The 18,305-nt window shown below is 42.0% G+C and overlaps 3 non-coding genes across 3 annotated transcripts; 1 reads left to right on the forward strand and 2 right to left on the reverse strand.

Moving 5' to 3' along the window:
• Positions 1–3,292: 3,292 nt before the first annotated feature.
• Positions 3,293–3,366, forward strand: trnat-ugu (transfer RNA threonine (anticodon UGU)). The gene has a single exon. It is a non-coding gene; the product is annotated as a tRNA-Thr (tRNA).
• A 10,415-nt stretch (positions 3,367–13,781) lies between these two features.
• On the reverse strand, positions 13,782–13,855 carry trnat-agu (transfer RNA threonine (anticodon AGU)). The gene has a single exon. It is a non-coding gene; the product is annotated as a tRNA-Thr (tRNA).
• Positions 13,856–14,117: 262 nt separating this feature from the next.
• Positions 14,118–14,191, reverse strand: trnat-ugu (transfer RNA threonine (anticodon UGU)). Its single transcript has one exon. It is a non-coding gene; the product is annotated as a tRNA-Thr (tRNA).
• Positions 14,192–18,305: the final 4,114 nt, after the last annotated feature.

Raw genomic sequence — 18,305 nt, forward strand, 5'->3', positions numbered from 1 at the left:
ATGTTTTGCCCTTTTTGGTACAATTTCCCGAAGTCTTACTGAAATGTATGACACAGGTCAGGAGCTCCTGGTCTTATTGGCCAAGTTTTTCCCCAAAAAATGTATTTTATTTCCTAAACATGATGCTTTTCTAACTTTAACCCAATACTTTTAATGTTTTACACCTTTCGACCAAGTAGTTTTGGAAAAAAAGCTGAAAAACGAATGAAGGAAACAACGGTCTCACAGCAGTTCAAAGACTGGTGTCAAACACAAGTCCCGTGTTTAGCAGATGGCTGACTATCCTCTGCATCCTTTTTAATCTCCTGACTTGGTCAGTGTTCCTTGTTGATAATCCAGCGGTGCAGGATGATGTTTCCTGTTAGTTTTGGCAGAACTGGTGCTCAGCTGCTGGCACAGAGGAATAACTGGCCCAGCAAAGAGCCTCCAACAAATAACCAACCGGATGATCCAGAACTTCCTGCAGCTAAACAAAGAGAAAACAGAGGTCATTGTCAGCTGTTAAAAATCTGAGCTCAGCTTCAGGCTGTGATGTTAAAAAGCACAAACCAAGCAGGAATCTGGGTGTTATTATGGACTCAGAGCTGAGCTTCAGCAGCCAGATCAGGTCAGTTATATTTTACATTTTATATATATTATATTATTTTATATATATATATTTACATTTTAAAAGCTTTGAATAGTTGGACGGTTGCCTCTGTCTATGATCTGTGAACTCCTTACTCCCCTGATTGCTGCTCACACGGCCCACTGTTTAATATAACTGACCTGTTCATTAGATGGAAATGATTCCCTGCATACTCCTAAAAATCACTTTATTTTGAGGCTTTTTCTTCTAATTAAAACCCCACTTTCATAATTACTCGGGACTCTTTGTAAAATGCAAATAAAACCAGAAAGATATGATCTTAGAACTATTAAAAGTTCTATCTAATTAGAAATAGTGCAAGTTTGGTGCCATCTGTTGGTTTCCTTAGCGAGGAAATAGTTTTTGAATTGCTCTGTATGAATGAATTGGACTAATTGGATTATATTTACAATGAACTGAACTCCAATTGGCCTGAATTGGACTTTATTACTGAAGTGCCCTGAGATGACACTTGTTGTAATTGTAATAGTTTATTTTGGCAACATTTTAAACAAACTGACATTATTCTGTCTTGGAAAACACTGCTGGTGGAGAACATGATGCTGGCTGCTGAAAAACTGGCAGAAGTGGACCTTCCAACGTGACAGTGACAGGAAGTAATCAGCTGAAGTCGTCCAGAGATTAACAGAGAACACAAATCAACATTCTGGAATCCGGACTTCACTTCCATCCAGAATCTGTGGTTGGAACCACAGACCAGAAGAGACAGAACAGAAGCCTTCACAAAGCTGTGATGTCATCACTGTAGTGACATCACAAGCGATGTCATCTCTGATCTTGTTTGACATCACAAAGTTTATACAGGCCAGACATTTTCACTGCTTGTTCACAGCTGGTCAGGAGTTTATCTGAAGAAACACGTCCAGTTTTTGAAGCATATTTGAAAGTCACAGCAAACGGTTTTCACATCGCCTAAAAAACACTTAATTACTATCTTAAATAATCAATTTAACAAGCACTTAGAAACAACGCTTACTTACTATCTTAGAAAGTAATTTTGATTTTAAGTACTTACAAACAACAAGCAAAATGTTTGCTTTATTCCTTCATCAGTTTTATGAACCATGTGGTGCTGTGGCTTAGTTGGTCAAAGTCCCTGTCTAGTAAACAGGAGATCCTGGTTTCAAATCCCAGCAGTTGTTGTGTTCCTTCAGAGCAAGCTATGACTTAGGACATAAAGCAGCTTATTATCAGCTTTCTACTAAATCCTTTTCACTGGTCCACTTAATGAAAGTGTGTATAAATAGCGCACAGCTTTTAAAGTCTCATTTATGCCTATTTTATACTTTCAGAGTGTAATTTTCCTCTGGTCACATAACATGTCAAATGGTTAGGGTACAGTACGGTGGAGGTTCTCCTCCTGTCACACTACATAACATCAAAATGAACGTACAAACCGTGAAATAGTCAGAGTTAGAGTAAAAGCTGAGGGCAGGACGTCATTTCCTTGAAATATGTAGCGGAAAATAATACGCAAAAGCATTAAAGAAGCCTTGTAAAAACACAGTAAATGACTTGGCGTGTAATAAGTACACCACTTCATGAGATCTGGCTGTAACTGGTGAAAGTGACTTCCTCATGAACACCAGGGTCTGAGTTGAAAACCCAACAATATCTGCAAAATATGATGAAGTTTTGAACCAATTTGAGGCACTTCTACTCATGGCTTAACTATCCTGCTTCCTGCTTCTGAAGAGTGCAGGCGTGTCTCTGCTTCCTCCTGCTGCTTATCGTTTTATTTGCTTTTAAATCATTTTAGTTCTTTCCACAAGTCTGGGATATAATTGTATTATTTTTCTTTTAAGTGAACCCAGACTTTTTTAATCAATTTTATTCTTTTTAGAATTTATCTGACGAGCCAGCGACTACAGTCCTTTCAACATGCCCTCTGAAAGCTGTCGGATATATCAACAAGAAATGTGTGCGCTGCAAGAAAGGATTTTTGCCTTAGAAACTGAAATTGGACTTCATGAAACACTCCAAATGAAATCCAGTATTAAGAAGTAGTGATGGGAAGTTCGGCTCTTTCGACTCCCTGACGGCTCTTTATTTAGGATCTTTTGTAGCCTATATTTTATCTAAAATTTGCAAAAAGTCATGGTTTATGTGTTGAAAACCCTTTTGCTTTCAGTATTTTTATGAGAGATAAGAGAGATAAGATCATAATTGCCTTATTCTGTGCATTCATTCTGTGACAAAACCATTCTTACATTTGTTTATTTCAATTAAACTTTTTCATAGCACAAATTAACAATAAACATCAAACAAATCCAAATAACAGACCCAAACTCAAGATAACATTAATAATGTCCTCAATTAAACTTTTCTATTGGACAAGTGAACAAAAAAAAAGTCTGCCCCGTCCCCCTTTCTGCCCCGGCCAGACATTTTCACTGCTTGTTCACAGCTGGTCAGGAGTTTATCTGAAGAAACACGTCCAGTTTTTGAAGCAGATTTGAAAGTCACAGCAAACGGTTTTCACATCGCCTAAAAAACACTTAATTACTATCTTAAATAATCATTTTAACAAGCACTTAGAAACAACGCTTACTTACTATATTAGAAAGTAATTTTGATTTTAAGTGCTTACAAACAACAAGCAAAATGTTTGCTTTATTCTTTCATCAGTTTTATGAACCATGTGGCGCTGTGGCTTAGTTGGTCAAAGTTCCTGTCTTGTAAACAGGAGATCCTGGGTTCAAATCCCAACAGTTTCTGTGGTTCTTCAGAGCTAACTATGACTTAGGATATAAAACAGCTTATTATCAGCTTTCTACTAAATCCTTTTTACTGGTCCAGTTAATGAAAGTGCGTATAAATAGCGCACAGCTTTTAAAGTCTCATTTATGCCTATTTTTTACTTTCAGTGGGATAAACCAGGACTCGGTTGATGCGTTTACCTCCTCATCTTCAATCTTGACAACGTAGCCGGCCTGTTTGAGTTTCGAGATCTCCGCCCCATAGGCTGCTGCTTTCTCCGGGTCTTTAAGCAGACATCTTTCAGTGCTCCGCAGATTGGCCAGGACAGCTTCTTTGGGAGTTCAGACGTGGGGCATGTCCTTTACACGTAGCAGTGGAGTGGCGTAGCACAAGACTCCATCAACTTCCACCCTTACTGTCTTTGTGTCAAGCGTGTGTACTTCCTCCTGGTCCTGCTTTGAACGCGTCACCACCCTTTCACTCTTGCATGGCACCACGTCGTTCTGCCATAGCTTCTCCACATGGTGTTGGAGCTGCTCTGAGGGTGAAAGTACGCCAATATTCAGACACAGTTCGGGCTGGAGCTGTTGCCGAACGACACTGGTGGGCCCTTGGACGGCCCAGCCCAGTCGGGTCTTCACAGCCGCTGGTCCTCCTGGTGGCCCCAATCGGACTGGCTCTGTCGGGGTAATCAGGTGAGGATTATCAGATCCAATTAGGACCATTGGCTGAACTCTAACCAGCGTTCAGAGCGGCAGGCCTTGGAGGTGTCTGTACCTGCGCTGGAGCATCTTAACAGGCTGGGAGTGCTCTGCCAATCCCAGTTGTTCAGCTGTAAAGGCTCTCTGGATCTGGAACGATTTCTGCGGTTGACCAGCAGGTGATATGGCGAATGCGACAGAGATGCCCTGCAGCACTTTCAGGTCTTGGTGCACTGTTCTAAGAACAATCTGCTCTGGCTCACCTTTCAGATGTAAGGCCTTAGCAGCAGCTTGAAGGAGCATCATTCGCTCTGAGCCATCATCTAGTATTGCATAAGTTTCCATATCTTTCTCCCCATGGTGTAGCACCACCTTCAACATCTTTAAGAGCAAGGCAAGGCAAGGCAATTTTATTTATAGAGCACAATTCATACACAGGGCATTTCAAAGTGCTTTACAGCTACATAAAATCACAATAAGGCAATAAAACCATTAATAAGGAATAAAAAAGAAATTAAAAGAAAGAAATTAAAAAAGAAAGAAATTTAAAACCCATTAAAATAATCATTAATTAATTAAAAAGTGAAGAGTGCAGATAAAATACTTTCAGGTGTCATATGCACAGCTAAACAGAACTGTTTTCAGCCTGGATTTAAACATTGTCAGAGTTGAGGCCTGTCTCACATCTTCTGGAAGGCTGTTCCAGATGTTAGAAGCATAAAACTGAAACGCAGCCTCACCTTGTTTAGTCCTGACTCTGGGCACCAGCAGGAGACCCCTCCCTGAGGTTCTCACAGCCCGAGTTGGTTCATACGGCTCTAACATGTCAGAGATGTACTTTGGCGCTTGACCGTGAAGAGACTTGTACGTAAGCAGAGCTGTTTTAAAGTCTATTCTCTGAGCGACAGGAAGCCAGTGCAGAGACCTGAGCACTGGACTAATATGGCCGTATTTCCTGGTTCTAGTCAGGACTCGAGCAGCAGCGTTCTGGATGTACTGCAGCTGTCTTACAGCCCGTTTAGAGCCCAGTGAGCAAGCCGTTACAGTAGTCTAACCTGCTGGAGACAAACGCATGGATCAGTCTCTCTAAGTCTGGTTTAGACACTATTCCTTTGATTCTGGAAATGTTTTTTAGATGGTAAAAAGCTGCTGATGTTCCAGATTTAATGTGGCTGTTAAAGTTCAGGTCTGAGTCCAATATTACCCCGAGATTTCTAACTTGATAGTTAGGTTTTAGAGAGAGAGTCTCAAGGTGACTGATAACACTTTCTCTTTGTTTCTGTTTTCTTTTCTCTGTGTTTCAGTTTTGTCTGAGTTTAGCTGGAGGAAATTGTTTTGCATCCACACATTGATCTGTTCGATGCAGCGACACAGTGTATCTACAGGCCCGTGTTCTCCTGCCGTCAGTGACACGTAGATCTGAGTGTCATCTGCATAGTTGTGGTAGGACACATTATTGTTGCGTATTAGCTGGCCTAGTGGAAGCATGTACAGATTGAACAATATGGGTCCCAGGATTGACCCCTAGGGAACCCCACAGGTCATAGCCATTTGGTCTGAGACACAGTTACCAATTTCAACAAAATATTTCCTGTGCTCCAGATAGGACTGGAACCAGTTCAATTCTTCAAATGTGAAATACCCCTCGACATTAAGACTATGTTTTTCGGACACATACCTGAGGGATGGCTGAAAAGAGATAAGCGCCTCATAAATGTCCTGCTAATGGCTTGCAAAAAGAATATCACCAGGAAATGGCTATCACAAGAGAGCCCAACTGTCAACATCTGGATGGACATCACAATGGGCATATATAAAATGGAGAGAATAACAGCATTTGTTCATTTTAAACTGGAGAAATTCCCCTCATACTGGGAAAACTGGGTCAACTATGTCACGCCCCATAGGCCTGATTTTATTTTTACAAATCAATAACTATGCCATATAAAAAGGATCACTCCCACTTTGTACATATTCTTGTGTGTTTTTGTTGTTGTTTGATTCTTTTTTTTTGTTATCGTTTAGACATAAAATAAAAATATCACTTAGGCATTTAGGACAGACAAGAGATGTAAGATGTATGCACATGTGGCGGATGTGAATGTTTGTTTCTGAATGTCAATAAAAAAATAATCATTCTTTTGGGTGGGCATTGATGACAGATAAGCCACAGAAATGTATCACTGCAGTAATGGACAACTGTCGGCCCGGTTAAAGTACATTACAATCATTTGTCTGAAATCACTACATTCATGACATTTACCATTTATCATTATCTAAAATGTTGTATTGTCTTTCTGTTTCCAGCTGTTAGTCTGGGTCTTGAGGTCCGTCAGTCTCCCTCTGATCTCATCAGAAATCCTGGTGCCAAAATGCAGATTTTCTGCAGCCACAGTAAAACTGACTACAGAGTGATGCTCTGCTACCAGCAGTCACCTGGAGACACAGCTATGAAACTCATTGGATATTTGAACTACAAAGCTGTCACAATGGAAGACAAATATAAAGACGGTTTCAGTCTCGCTGGAGATTTGGGTGGAGACGCAGCAAAGAATGGATCTGTGCACATCCCAGATGCAGGAGTGAATTACAGTGCAGTTTACTACTGTGCAGCACCAGAAGCACAATGACAGAAATCCCCTCTGAACTCTACAAAAACTGCACACTAGTTTTTTTCTGCAGGTGTTTTTTTAGAGGGGCTCCCAAAGCAGCTGCTATGTGGTTGCCTTTCAGTTTGATGCATTCGCAGCACACTTCAGTAACACTGTTTCTGTACACTTTAACTTGGTGTCTCGCTTTAGCACGATTTATACATCCAGGAAGGCAATCTACAGCAGCAGGAATATGTGAAGCCACTCCCTCCTTCCACTTCATCAGTTACAGTGATGGTGTTTCTTCATCCTCTTCATTCCTCTTTAAACCTCACTCATCTCATTTGAGCCTTAACACAAGTATAGATGCTGAGACTTTTCTGACTGTATCAACATCTGCAAAACTCTGTGAAACATAGTTTTTTTTTCAGGGCTTTTAAACAAATCATCTGTGCTGTTAAAGGAGAAAATGTTCTGCCTTCTCATTTATTGCTGCATGCCAGGTAATCATTTGAAAAAGTATTCCTTCTTTATCATGTTGATGTTTTTCTGATGCATTATCCTGATCTAAAGTTCTCTTTTGCTCTTGCTCCAGCTGTTAGTCTGGGTCTTGAGGTCCGTCAGTCTTCTTCTGATGTCGTCGCAAATCCTGGTGATACAGTGCAGATTTCTGCAGCCACAATAAAAGTGAGTACTGGCTAATGCTCTGGTGCCAGCAGTCACCTGGAAACACAGCTATGAAACATTTGTATTTAAAAGATAAAACAATGGAAGATCCATATAAAGAGGACTACAACATCTATGGAGATTTGAGCGGGGATACAGTGAAGAATAGTTCTCTCACAAACAAAGCAGCCCAACAAAAGCACAGTGCAGTTTACTACTGTGCTGCACCAGATGCACAATGACACAAATCCCCTCTGAACTCTACGAAAACTGCACACGACTTATCGACTTCAGTGGTTTTGAATTTTAAAAAATGAGAAAAAAACTGCTCTAGGACACCTGCTGAGGTGGTTTTATTATAATGGGGTGTGAGGGTATAAATGCTAGATAAACTGAATTTCTAATGTAATGAAGTTTGCCAAGAAAAAAGAAAAGTGAATTAAATCTTAGGTTTCATGTCATTTCCTTCATGGAAATAGTGATTAAACAGAAGTCTCCTTGTTGGTACCCTATGGCATCCAGAATCTGCAGATGAGCTGCCCCTCACCTCTGGAACGCTCCCACCAGACACACATCACATGTCTCGCTCTGTTGATTGTTGAAGTTGATTTACTGTTTGTTGGCCGCTCCGTTGGGAAATGTGATGTCACGTGTTTTTGATACGTTGCCATAAATCAAATGACTTCTTTCTTCTTCCTCTCCTCATCTTCCAGTTTGGAAGATCTCACTACACAAGGCAGCACTTTGGGTTTTAAAAAAGTGTAATGAGCCTTTTTCATGTTTTCTGAAAAAGCAAAAGTTTAAGAATGCAGGTAAATGATGGATAACTGCAGCAACAATGGGAGCCATCAGTCTGCTTTACAGCCACAGGAAGCCACTCCTCTCTTGACATCACATCGGTTGGCTCATAAAATCACTCTCAGTTCAGTTAAAAGGAGAAACCCTGTCATGATTTCACTCCTGTGTTTCATTGCTGACGTCAGAGTGACTGCACTCATGTCAGACTTCTACAGGATCATCATATTTCTTATTTATCATTTCCTCACAGGTAGCGATCGTTTCATTGTGAATTAAGATGTCTTCTACACCAACGGTGAGTCATTCACAAACTTAACTTCACGGTGAAGAAAACTGGTGAATGTGCAGACAGTGAAACAAACAAAATAGACAAAAAGCTCAGAAGTTCTGTGACAAACCCCAAATAGTATATCTATATCTGTAGTATATCAGATAGTATATGTGCCTCTGTCTTTAAAGCACCATCAGCTCCGTCAACATGTCCAAAGACACTGACGAACTCCTGTACCGACCACACACAAACCCGCCTCCGTTTCACGTGTTTGAATATTTGTTAAGGACAGAAAAATGTTCATTCCAATATTTCAAAGTGTTACAAGTGTGCACGTCAGTATCAGAACGGATCACATGGTGGAACTTCTCCATCAGCTGATTCATACTTCACACAGTGTAATCTTCCTGGTTTCACAGCTGTGTTCACTTCAGTTAAGCTCCTCCCACATAACAAACGTGGCCTCCTGTTGGTTCACAGGATCAGAGAAGGTCACACCTTGCAGTGACACACCTCCCTGCATCTCTTCATATCTGGGACTACACAGTGAGATACTGTAACTGAGAGCCTGAGTTTTACAGCATGACCTCTATCAGACATCGGCTCCTCAGCTTATTGGTGCTTGCTCACTGGATCAAAGGTAAAGTAGTATGTTATCAGCAGATTCATTTCAGCAGTTAGATGGTGTCTGCACCGGTGAAACCGTTAACTGGTAAAATGCTCATTTGTGGTAACTTTCTCTGTTGTACTCACAGGTCATGTTGATGGAAGTGATGTCTACCAGACTCCCATACTGTGGGAGCAGCAGGGTGAAAATGCAACAATACACTGTAACCACACAAAGGGTGGAGGCTATCACCAGATGTACTGGTACAGACAGCTGCCTGGAGAAACTATGAAACTTATCGTGTTCACAGCTACAGGTAAAACAGATCACGACTTTGGAGAATTCAGCAAAGACAAATTCTCAGCCACCAAGACTGAAGCTGAGAGAGGAACATTCACAGTAAAGAATCTGCAGCCAGAAGGTAAAGGCTGGTATTTCTGTGCTGTGAGTCAACACAGTGATCCAAACACATGTGAACACTGAACAAAACCTCTGCACCCTGTTCCCATCTGTATTTATCTGCTCTCCTGTAGGGGGAGCTCAAGTACAAGCTGACAATGTCTCACAGTCATGTGACACTCCCATATGCAAGCCTTCATATCTGTGCTGTGATGTCAGAGCTGCCATCACACACACTGCCAGTGACTGTGGTCTCCAAGTTCAGTCTTCTCCCAACACAATAATGATCCCAGCTGCTCTGATCAAACTCTGCAGCTCTGCTCTGTATTGCAGGTACTTTATGCACATGATGATGCTGAGGACTGAAAGGAGAAGAAGTTCTCTTCTCTTTTAATTCATAATCAGAATTTCATCTTGTTCTTTTTCATTTGCACACAGAAGAGTTGTTGGAGCTTCTGTAACACAATGTGACTTTGACTCCTGCAGGTCTAAAGCCCCATACACACACGTCGCTGCTATTTACTCGCTCAGCGAGTGAAGTCAATAGAATGTCTATGTGTTCACGCGAGGCGAGTAGGCGAGGAGAGTACAAGCGAGTACAAGCGATGCGATGTGGGCGGATTCCGAGATGAACATATTTCAACTTCGAGCGACGCGAGTAAAAGCGAGTAGCCAATTAAAATGCAGAATACAGATTATTGACAGGTGACGTTCCCCCAGTGTTCTCCAAACAGTGGCCACCAAACTTCTACACACCAAGTCAGCAAAAGCACCCAAGCGAGTGGCGAGTAGGCGAGTGAGCGAGTAGCGAGTAAATAGCAGCGACGTGTGTATATGCTGACAACGTGGAGGTGCGTCGCTTACTTAAAAAAATCCGGGTTACTAATTTTGAATTTTAGCCGAATGAATAAATAGGCAGCAGGTCTGTGGGCTGCCTGTGGCAGTAGCACGACGATGACGTCAGTAACACCCACTTTACGACAAAAAAATCAAAATTACAATAACCCGGATTTTTTTAAGTAAGCGACGCACCTCCACGTTATCAGTGCTAGTGTACAGTAATTAATAAATTATAAACAGCATAGTTTGTGCCTGTATGAGCTTGCCCATAGGAAACCGTTTCATGGCCGAATATCTCAAGAGAGCAGCCAGATGCCTCGCGAATATCTTCGGAACAGCTCCAAATGACAAACAACAAGCAGGGGTGAGTAGAACATCATGCTATAATGTGAAATCAAGGGCCCAATGTCAAAAAACCGGTCTTATCCTTTAAGTTCTGCTTTACTGCCCAGCCCTGCACTACACACTGCATTTTCCATTGGGATAATGCACCATAAACAACACAGAAAACAAACTTACCCTGGCCAACACCAAAACACAATCATTCTGTAGACGTTTTACTCCGAGTTTGCTGATCCATCCGCTGTGGTAATAGTTGTTTGCCTCCAAACTTTTGTGGGCCTTCATCTGTTGCCTGGTGTAGTAAGAAGTCTGGAGAACCAGGTAGCTCGTTATGTCCACAGCCTCTATATTCGGCAAATCGTTCCGGTCTTGCGAAAATTCGGACATTTTCATTAAGTATGGGTCACGCCCAATGTATTTCTCAACTAACGCCAAATACCTTTCCCAATATGCCGGCTCCAAACCACTACAATATTCATTCATCTCCATGTTGGTGCTGCTGTAGCAATTACAGCAGCAAGCAAGTCTTCATTGCACAGGCATGTGGAAATAATAGAAAACAATTCTAATGCGTTAGCAAAAAACCTTCTATATCAGGAGTATTGATCAAGATTCTAGAAATAGAGACTCTTTTCTAGTAAGTTTAAAACCTTCCTCACTCAACTGATAATAACTCCGCAAATGAGCACATTTCTTAATAGATTATATGTAGAAAATAATATTTTGCTATATGTATTGTGTGTATGTGGCCCCGAACCCATCCTCTGTTTGGACTCTTTGTTCATAATGGCCTAAAACTCTATGTGGTTCACAAGGCCTTGCTCCCCCATAAGTACCATCACAACACACAACACTGATTTATCAAAAATTATCATACAATTTCTAACCTACTGACACTCAAACATTGCATAAGGCAATTACATCACCAGCAGGCTCGTCCACCGTTTGCAGCGAATAGGAGCGAGAACCCGATGGCTGAACCGGGAAAAATTCTCCTATGGCCCCAGTTCCACTTGGCGACCGACCAACTCATTACCTTTCAAAGTCTAAGGTCCCGCTCCAAACAGCCGAGTCACCCCACTGGCAAGGATCATACTAATGATTGGTTGATTTATACCCACAAAATGATTAATCAGCTTAATGATTACATGAAATACAACAGATGAACAAATACAATTTTTTATGATGTCGTGTAGTCTCTTCTGGACCAATCCTGTCACTGCTTGGTGCTCTGTTCTCCTCTTGGCTGAACGTCTGTTCAGCATTCTGATCCGGAACTAATCTTGGAAGGAGAGGTCACCAGTACGTCAAAGCATATCATATCCCGCAGGATGTCCGTCAGACTGCACCTCGACTTCCGGTTATCATTTGTATTTATAGCCTCATAGGTTGGACTCACACTCGACCGAGTATGATTGGACATGAGTAGGTTCAACATGCTTCGTCATATTCTCTGGATCAGCCCAAAACAATGTGTACATGTGAATCTGCCCTTGCTTTCCCAATTGTTTTGTCTCCCTACTCCTGGATCACTTTAGGTCATCATGGAAAAGTACTGAGACTATTTCATTCATAATGTCTAAGAACAAAGCCAATTTTTACACTGGACAGGCACTTTGACCAACTAAGCCACAGCGCAACATGGTTCATAAAACTGATGAAGGAATAAAGAGCAGGAACTGGAGCCACCTCAGGAAGTGGTTTTTGTGATTCTGTACCTCAAGAATAGTTAAAGTCATGAGTAGAAGTGCCTCCAATTGGTTCAAAATTTCATCATATTTTGCAGATATTGTTGGGTTTTCAACTCAGATCCTGGTGTTCATGAGGAAGTCACTTTCACCAGTTACAGCCAGATCTCATGAAGTGGTGTACTTATTACACGCCAAGTCATTTACTGTGTTTTTACAAGGCTTCTTTAATGCTTTTGCGTATTATTTTCCGCTACATATTTCAAGGAAATGGCGTCCTGCCCTCAGCTTTTACTCTAACTCTGACTATTTCATGGTTTGTACGTTCATTTTGATGTTATGTAGTGTGACAGGAGGAGAACCTCCACCGTACTGTACCCTAACCATTTGACATGTTAAGTGAACGGAGGAAAATTACACGCTGCAAGCACGCGTCCCATGAATGCACAGCGGACATAGCCTATTATGCTCTGAATGCGTGCAGAAGTTATAGACGAGCTGGAGGTGGAAGAGAACCGTCAGGATCTTCAGCAGGTCATATCTTCATTTATTTCAATCTTTTGTTAGTTACTATAGTTTTCCTACTCTTTGTAAAAGACCAATACCTGCCGATTAAAGTGTTTGTTGGAGTAGTAGACCTAAATATTCAGCACACACCCTTTGACATGAGCAACTTAATGAAAAATGAAAAATATGTAGGAGTGTAATTAGGCTTCCGTGGTTCATTTTTTTCAAAGGTGACTGGTATGAGCAGATTCCCAATAAGGCGATCTACAGTTGCCAAACTGGTATTAGTTCTGTCACACTGAAATGCTGATGCAGAGAGGGTTTTTTCCATGGTGGGGCTCAATAAAACCAAGAGCAGGAACACTTTGTTTCTGAATGGAACTCTGTCATCCATCATGACTGTGAAAATGGCTGACATTGAGCCTCAGTGCTTTAAATGGGAGCCCCCAATATCAGTCATCAAGCATCAAAATCTGCCACAAACACTGACAACAACACTCATAAACAAACACACACAGAGAGGGACTGCTCAAGGGGCCCATTTGGGGTTATGTTTGTTTTTCTTAATTTAATTTGTCTGTTTTTTTTTGTTTGTTAAGACTTTGCATACCTAAAACAATTTATTTTCAAATATAGCAGAATTTAGTGTAAAAGTGAAGATTTGTGATTTTGGTATAAATAAAACAATTTCTTTGTTGTTTAAGTAGCTAGTTTATGGCGATGGGATACTGCAAGGGGACCCCCCCCCCACGCACATGGCCCGGCCCCTGCCCCGCCCGAATCTCACTCCAAGCAAACTTGAAAACTTGAGAGCCCTGCACTGGTGTGAACTCACGTGCACAACCTCGTCCACAGAGGGGGAGGGGTTTGGGGGGCGATTCGGAGCTTGTTAGAGGTTGGGGGAGGGACCTGAAAGTTGTGTCAGTTCAAATTTTCCGACTTTAGACTCGGAATTTTGAAAACTTGCCGACTGCAGCTTTAAGTGGACCAGTGAAAAGTCATAGCTTGCTCTGAAGGCCCACAGGCACAGCTGGGATATGAACCCAGGATCTCCTGTTTACTAGACAGGCACTTTCACCAACTAAGCCACAGCGCCACATGGTTTGTAAAACTGATGAAGGAATAAAGAGATGGAGCTGGATCAATTTCAGGAAATGAGTTCCAGAGACTCTCCCAAAACTAACTGTGACTTATAAAAAACATTTTTATGAAGTCTGACCAAAGAACAGACTCATAATAACAATGATGCTCATTGAAAGGTCCATCATTTGATGAAGACCAACAATGCAAAGCATTCAGTAGAACACTGATAACTACCAGTTTCTCATAATTAGTCATAGCTAGCTCTGAAGGCCCACAGGCACTGCTGGGATTTGAACCCAGGATCTCCTGTTTACAAGACAGGCACTTCGACCAACTAAGCCACAGCGCAACATGGTTCATAAAACTGATGAAGGAATAAAGAGCAGGAACTGAAACCCAGTTCGGAAGTCTGAAAGTTTTGGAAGTCCTGAGGGGTGTTCCACGAAGCTGGATTCGCAGAAAGCCTGGCTTTTCTCGATAGTTCTGGCTAATCTAAGAGAGAGTTCCGCTCCACCAACGTGGCTCTTTTCTTTCAGTTGCTCTTTCCAGCTCTCTGCCTCTTTCAGAACTGACTGATATTCACTTTCTGCTGCTGCTGCTTTCAGAGTTTCACACAATCCTGCAGTGACTCGGTTGCACTGCTTGAGCTCCTGCTCACACTTTTGACGGAGATGCCGCTCACGCGTCAAACAGTTTTCCAGCTTCTTTAGTTTTTCCTCAGTCATGGAGCAGCCGCTCTCTGCTGCCACTCTTCTGTCTTTTTCTCCTGTCAGAAAGAAATGTTTCTTCAGCAGCTTTGTCCTCAGAATATCCATCCCATGCTATAAATAGCTGATCTTGTCATTCTTCTGTGGGTAAGAGTTCTGTCATTTCTCTGATCCATAATCTCGGTCGGCAGCAGAGGCGTTAGAGGGAATCCCCTCGGTTTGTCAAACTGGAAACTTCCACTTGACTGGAGGAACTACGGAGGCCTGGAGATGATCCTGCAGGAGCTGGACATCCTCTGAGTGAGGAGTCCCAGCTGCAGCAGAGACCTGGGGTTGTTCTTTTTCCAACAGTTGCTGGGTTCCTCATAACTTTCCTTACTGCCAAAAGTAATGGGACACGTGTAGAAACCCTCGGGCAAATCGTCGTCTGCCATGTCACACCACTGAAGTGGAGGAGATGGTTTCTTGGTTTGACTCATTTTGCTTGTTTTTTATGAGTACTTAAAATCACATTTTTTAAGATAGTAAGTAAGCGTTGTTTCTAAGTGCTTGTTAAAATGATTATTTAAGATAGTAATTAAGTGTTTTTTAGGTGATGTGAAAACCATTTGCTGTGACTTTCAAATCTGCTTCAAAAACTGGACGTGTTTCTTCAGATAAACTCCTGACCAGCTGTGAAAAAGCAGTGAAAATGTCTGGCCTGTATAAACTTTGTGATGTCAAACAAGATCAGAGATGACATCGCTTGTGATGTCACTACAGTGATGACATCACAGCTTTGTGAAGGCTTCTGTTCTGTCTCTTCTGGTCTGTGGTTCCAACCACAGATTCTGGATGGAAGTGAAGTCCGGATTCCAGAATGTTGATTTGTGTTCTCTGTTAATCTCTGGACGACTTCAGCTGATTACTTCCTGTCACTGTCACGTTGGAAGGTCCACTTCTGCCAGTTTTTCAGCAGCCAGTATCATGTTTTCCACCAGCAGTGTTTTCCAAGACAGAATAATGGCAGTTTGTTTAAATGTTACCAAAATAAACTATTACAATTACAACAAGTGTCATCTCAGGGCACTTCAGTAATAAAGTCCAATTCAGGCCAATTGGAGTTCATTCATTGTAATTATAATCCAATTCATTAAATTCAGAATGAATCCAATTCATTCATACAGAGCAATTTAAAAACTATTTCCTCGCTAAGGAAACCAACAGATGGCACCAAACTTGCACTATTTCTAATTAGATAGAACTTTTAATAGTTCTAAGATCAAATCTTTCTGGGTTTATTTGCATTTTACAAATAGTCCAGAGTAATTATGAAAGTGGGGTTTTAATTAGAAGAAAAAGCCTCAAAATAAAGTGATTTTTAGGAGTATGCAGGGATTCATTTCCATCTAATGAACAGGTCAGTTATATTAAACAGTGGGCCGTGTGAGCAGCAATCAGGGGAGTAAGGAGTTCACAGATCATAGACAGAGGCAACCGTCCCGCTAGGTCCTCCAAAGCCAGCAGGTTTGTTTACAAAATTGCAGACCGGACCGGTAAAAGGTAACCAATCAGGTTACGAGCTGGGCTCTGCTGCCTGTCAATCAATTGTGCACGCGCGATACAAGGTAGGCTCGTCCCCACGCTTATTTATCTGGACTATTGAACTTCATTACGGGCTAGTCTACTTACTGTGTCTTCCATGATCGCAAATGACAGGTGAGTTGATGAATGAGGAGTCGTGTAAGCGCATCTGGCGTGCACGTCTACGTTCTCATGTGTTTTGAAGGGGCGGGACAGGAAGTTGAATAACTTTTTATTTTTTGGTTAAAAAATAAGCATTTCTTGCATTTTGTTCTGATAGATCATGTAAACTCTTAAAATGCCAAAAAGTAGGACTTTACGTATGACAACAACAAATCCTGCAGACTGCAGCTTTAACTAGAACTTCCAGGATTTTTCTGCCTACCTAGAAGTACCAGAGAGGGGTCATTTGACCCAGCGCCTTTTACCGAATACACTAATCACTCATTTTGTTATGGTAATGAGGCTGTTAGGGGCCGTGTGTGGGGTGAGGGGTGAGGGGGTCACACCTTACAGTGGTAACAGCCAAGACAAACAGGGACACACAGCTTCTTCCCAAGGGCTGTCAGCCTCCAAAATCACCACAGGTAAATAGCAACTTGCATGAAGATATCAGCAGCAAAGACAGATAGCACAGTTTGGCGGACAGTGTGTTACAGTTTTTCTCCATTGGTTTGGCTCATTTCTTGAAACTGAGATGTCATTCTCAAAACATGGACAAATCCCAAAACTAATTTGCAGTTCCTCACAACAGAATGGCATTTATCATTGCTTTCATCAAATTTCAAATGCTTTTGTACATGTCTCAATCATTTAGTACATCCTTGCAAATGGCTATGTACAAGTATCCTACAGTTAACACAATCAGCTTACATTTAGTACAATTTTCAAATGAATGTACCTTGCTGATCTATCCCAATTGGTTATCTATCGCAATTGTTAGATGGATAAATACCAGTGCATGTGGACTACTGCTTCATTTCCCTCAAGAATTTTGTGGTGAAAGAAGCTCCTCTCCAAGGAACGAAGATGCAGAGATACAGCACTCAACCCACATTTCCACAACAAGAGGAGTGTCCGCAGGGGGTCCAAAGGGTCAAATGACCCTCTTGTGGGTCTTTTAGGTAAAAAGGTCAATTGACCCCTCCGTGGTAGTTCTAGTGTTAACACTAGACCAACAAGAGCTACATCTCAGACTCTACAGGCCTCAGTTAACTTGTTAAATGTGTCAGTGGGTCGGTGTGAAAACTCAACATCTAGGATGTTATTTCCAGCTTCTACGTTTAACTGAAATAGAAAATCTGAGAATTACGACCATTTGGGTAGAGCTATTTTACGACAGTAAAATATTTGGCAGTGACTAAGTGCCTTTAGCACAGACAGGAGGGTGGAGGCGAGAGGAGACAATGAGGCTGATACCAGAGCAACCAGATGAGCCTCCGGCGCCCACCTGTCCTGATAGTCCCTCACAAGCAGCTGTCTGTTGTTAGCACGTTAAGCTTTGATTGGTCTGGGCTGGTCTGTGGCATTATTTATAAACCTTCACCCTTGCTGTTTCCTCTCATAGCTTGTTTTCACCATGGCAGCTGCTGGGTTCTTCCTGAGGTATAAGCACAAGCTGTCTTTTACAGTTTTTGTTTGTTTGATTGGAAACATTAGTTAATATTACATTCTTACTCTTTGTTGTACATAATTTCAGGGTTTCCCTCTTTGCCTTGTTGACTGCTGCTACATGGGGTTTTCCCACTAAAGGTGTGCTATCATCTGTTGTGGTAAAACACTACATGCTTGCTTGAATCAGCTTCTGCTAAACTTGTTCTCATGCACCCAGGTTCAAAATCAGCAGGCCAGAGCAGCAGCGGCACAAGAGCTGCAGGTAATTTTGGCTCTTACCAGGGAGCAGCCGCTGGCCGCCCGGTGACCGTGCCCTACACTGCTTCCAGTGACGTTTATATGGCGACACCTGTGCAAGCCTCTGGTCTAAGTCAACCTGTTCTTCAGGCAGACCCAAGACTCAGCGGCTATGGCTCATTTGTGCCAACGCAACTGGTTGTCCAAGCTCCCGGCCTTGTCCAAGGTGCTCTTCAGGCAGACCCAAGATTCAGCAGCTCTGGCTCCGTTGTGCCCGTGCAAGTGGCTGTGCAAGCTTCTGGTGTCCCACAGGCTGTTCAGACGGGTCCAGCATTGAGCAGC

This window comes from Odontesthes bonariensis, assembly GCF_027942865.1.
Source record: "Odontesthes bonariensis isolate fOdoBon6 chromosome 6 unlocalized genomic scaffold, fOdoBon6.hap1 SUPER_6_unloc_2, whole genome shotgun sequence".
Taxonomy (NCBI): domain Eukaryota; kingdom Metazoa; phylum Chordata; class Actinopteri; order Atheriniformes; family Atherinopsidae; genus Odontesthes; species Odontesthes bonariensis.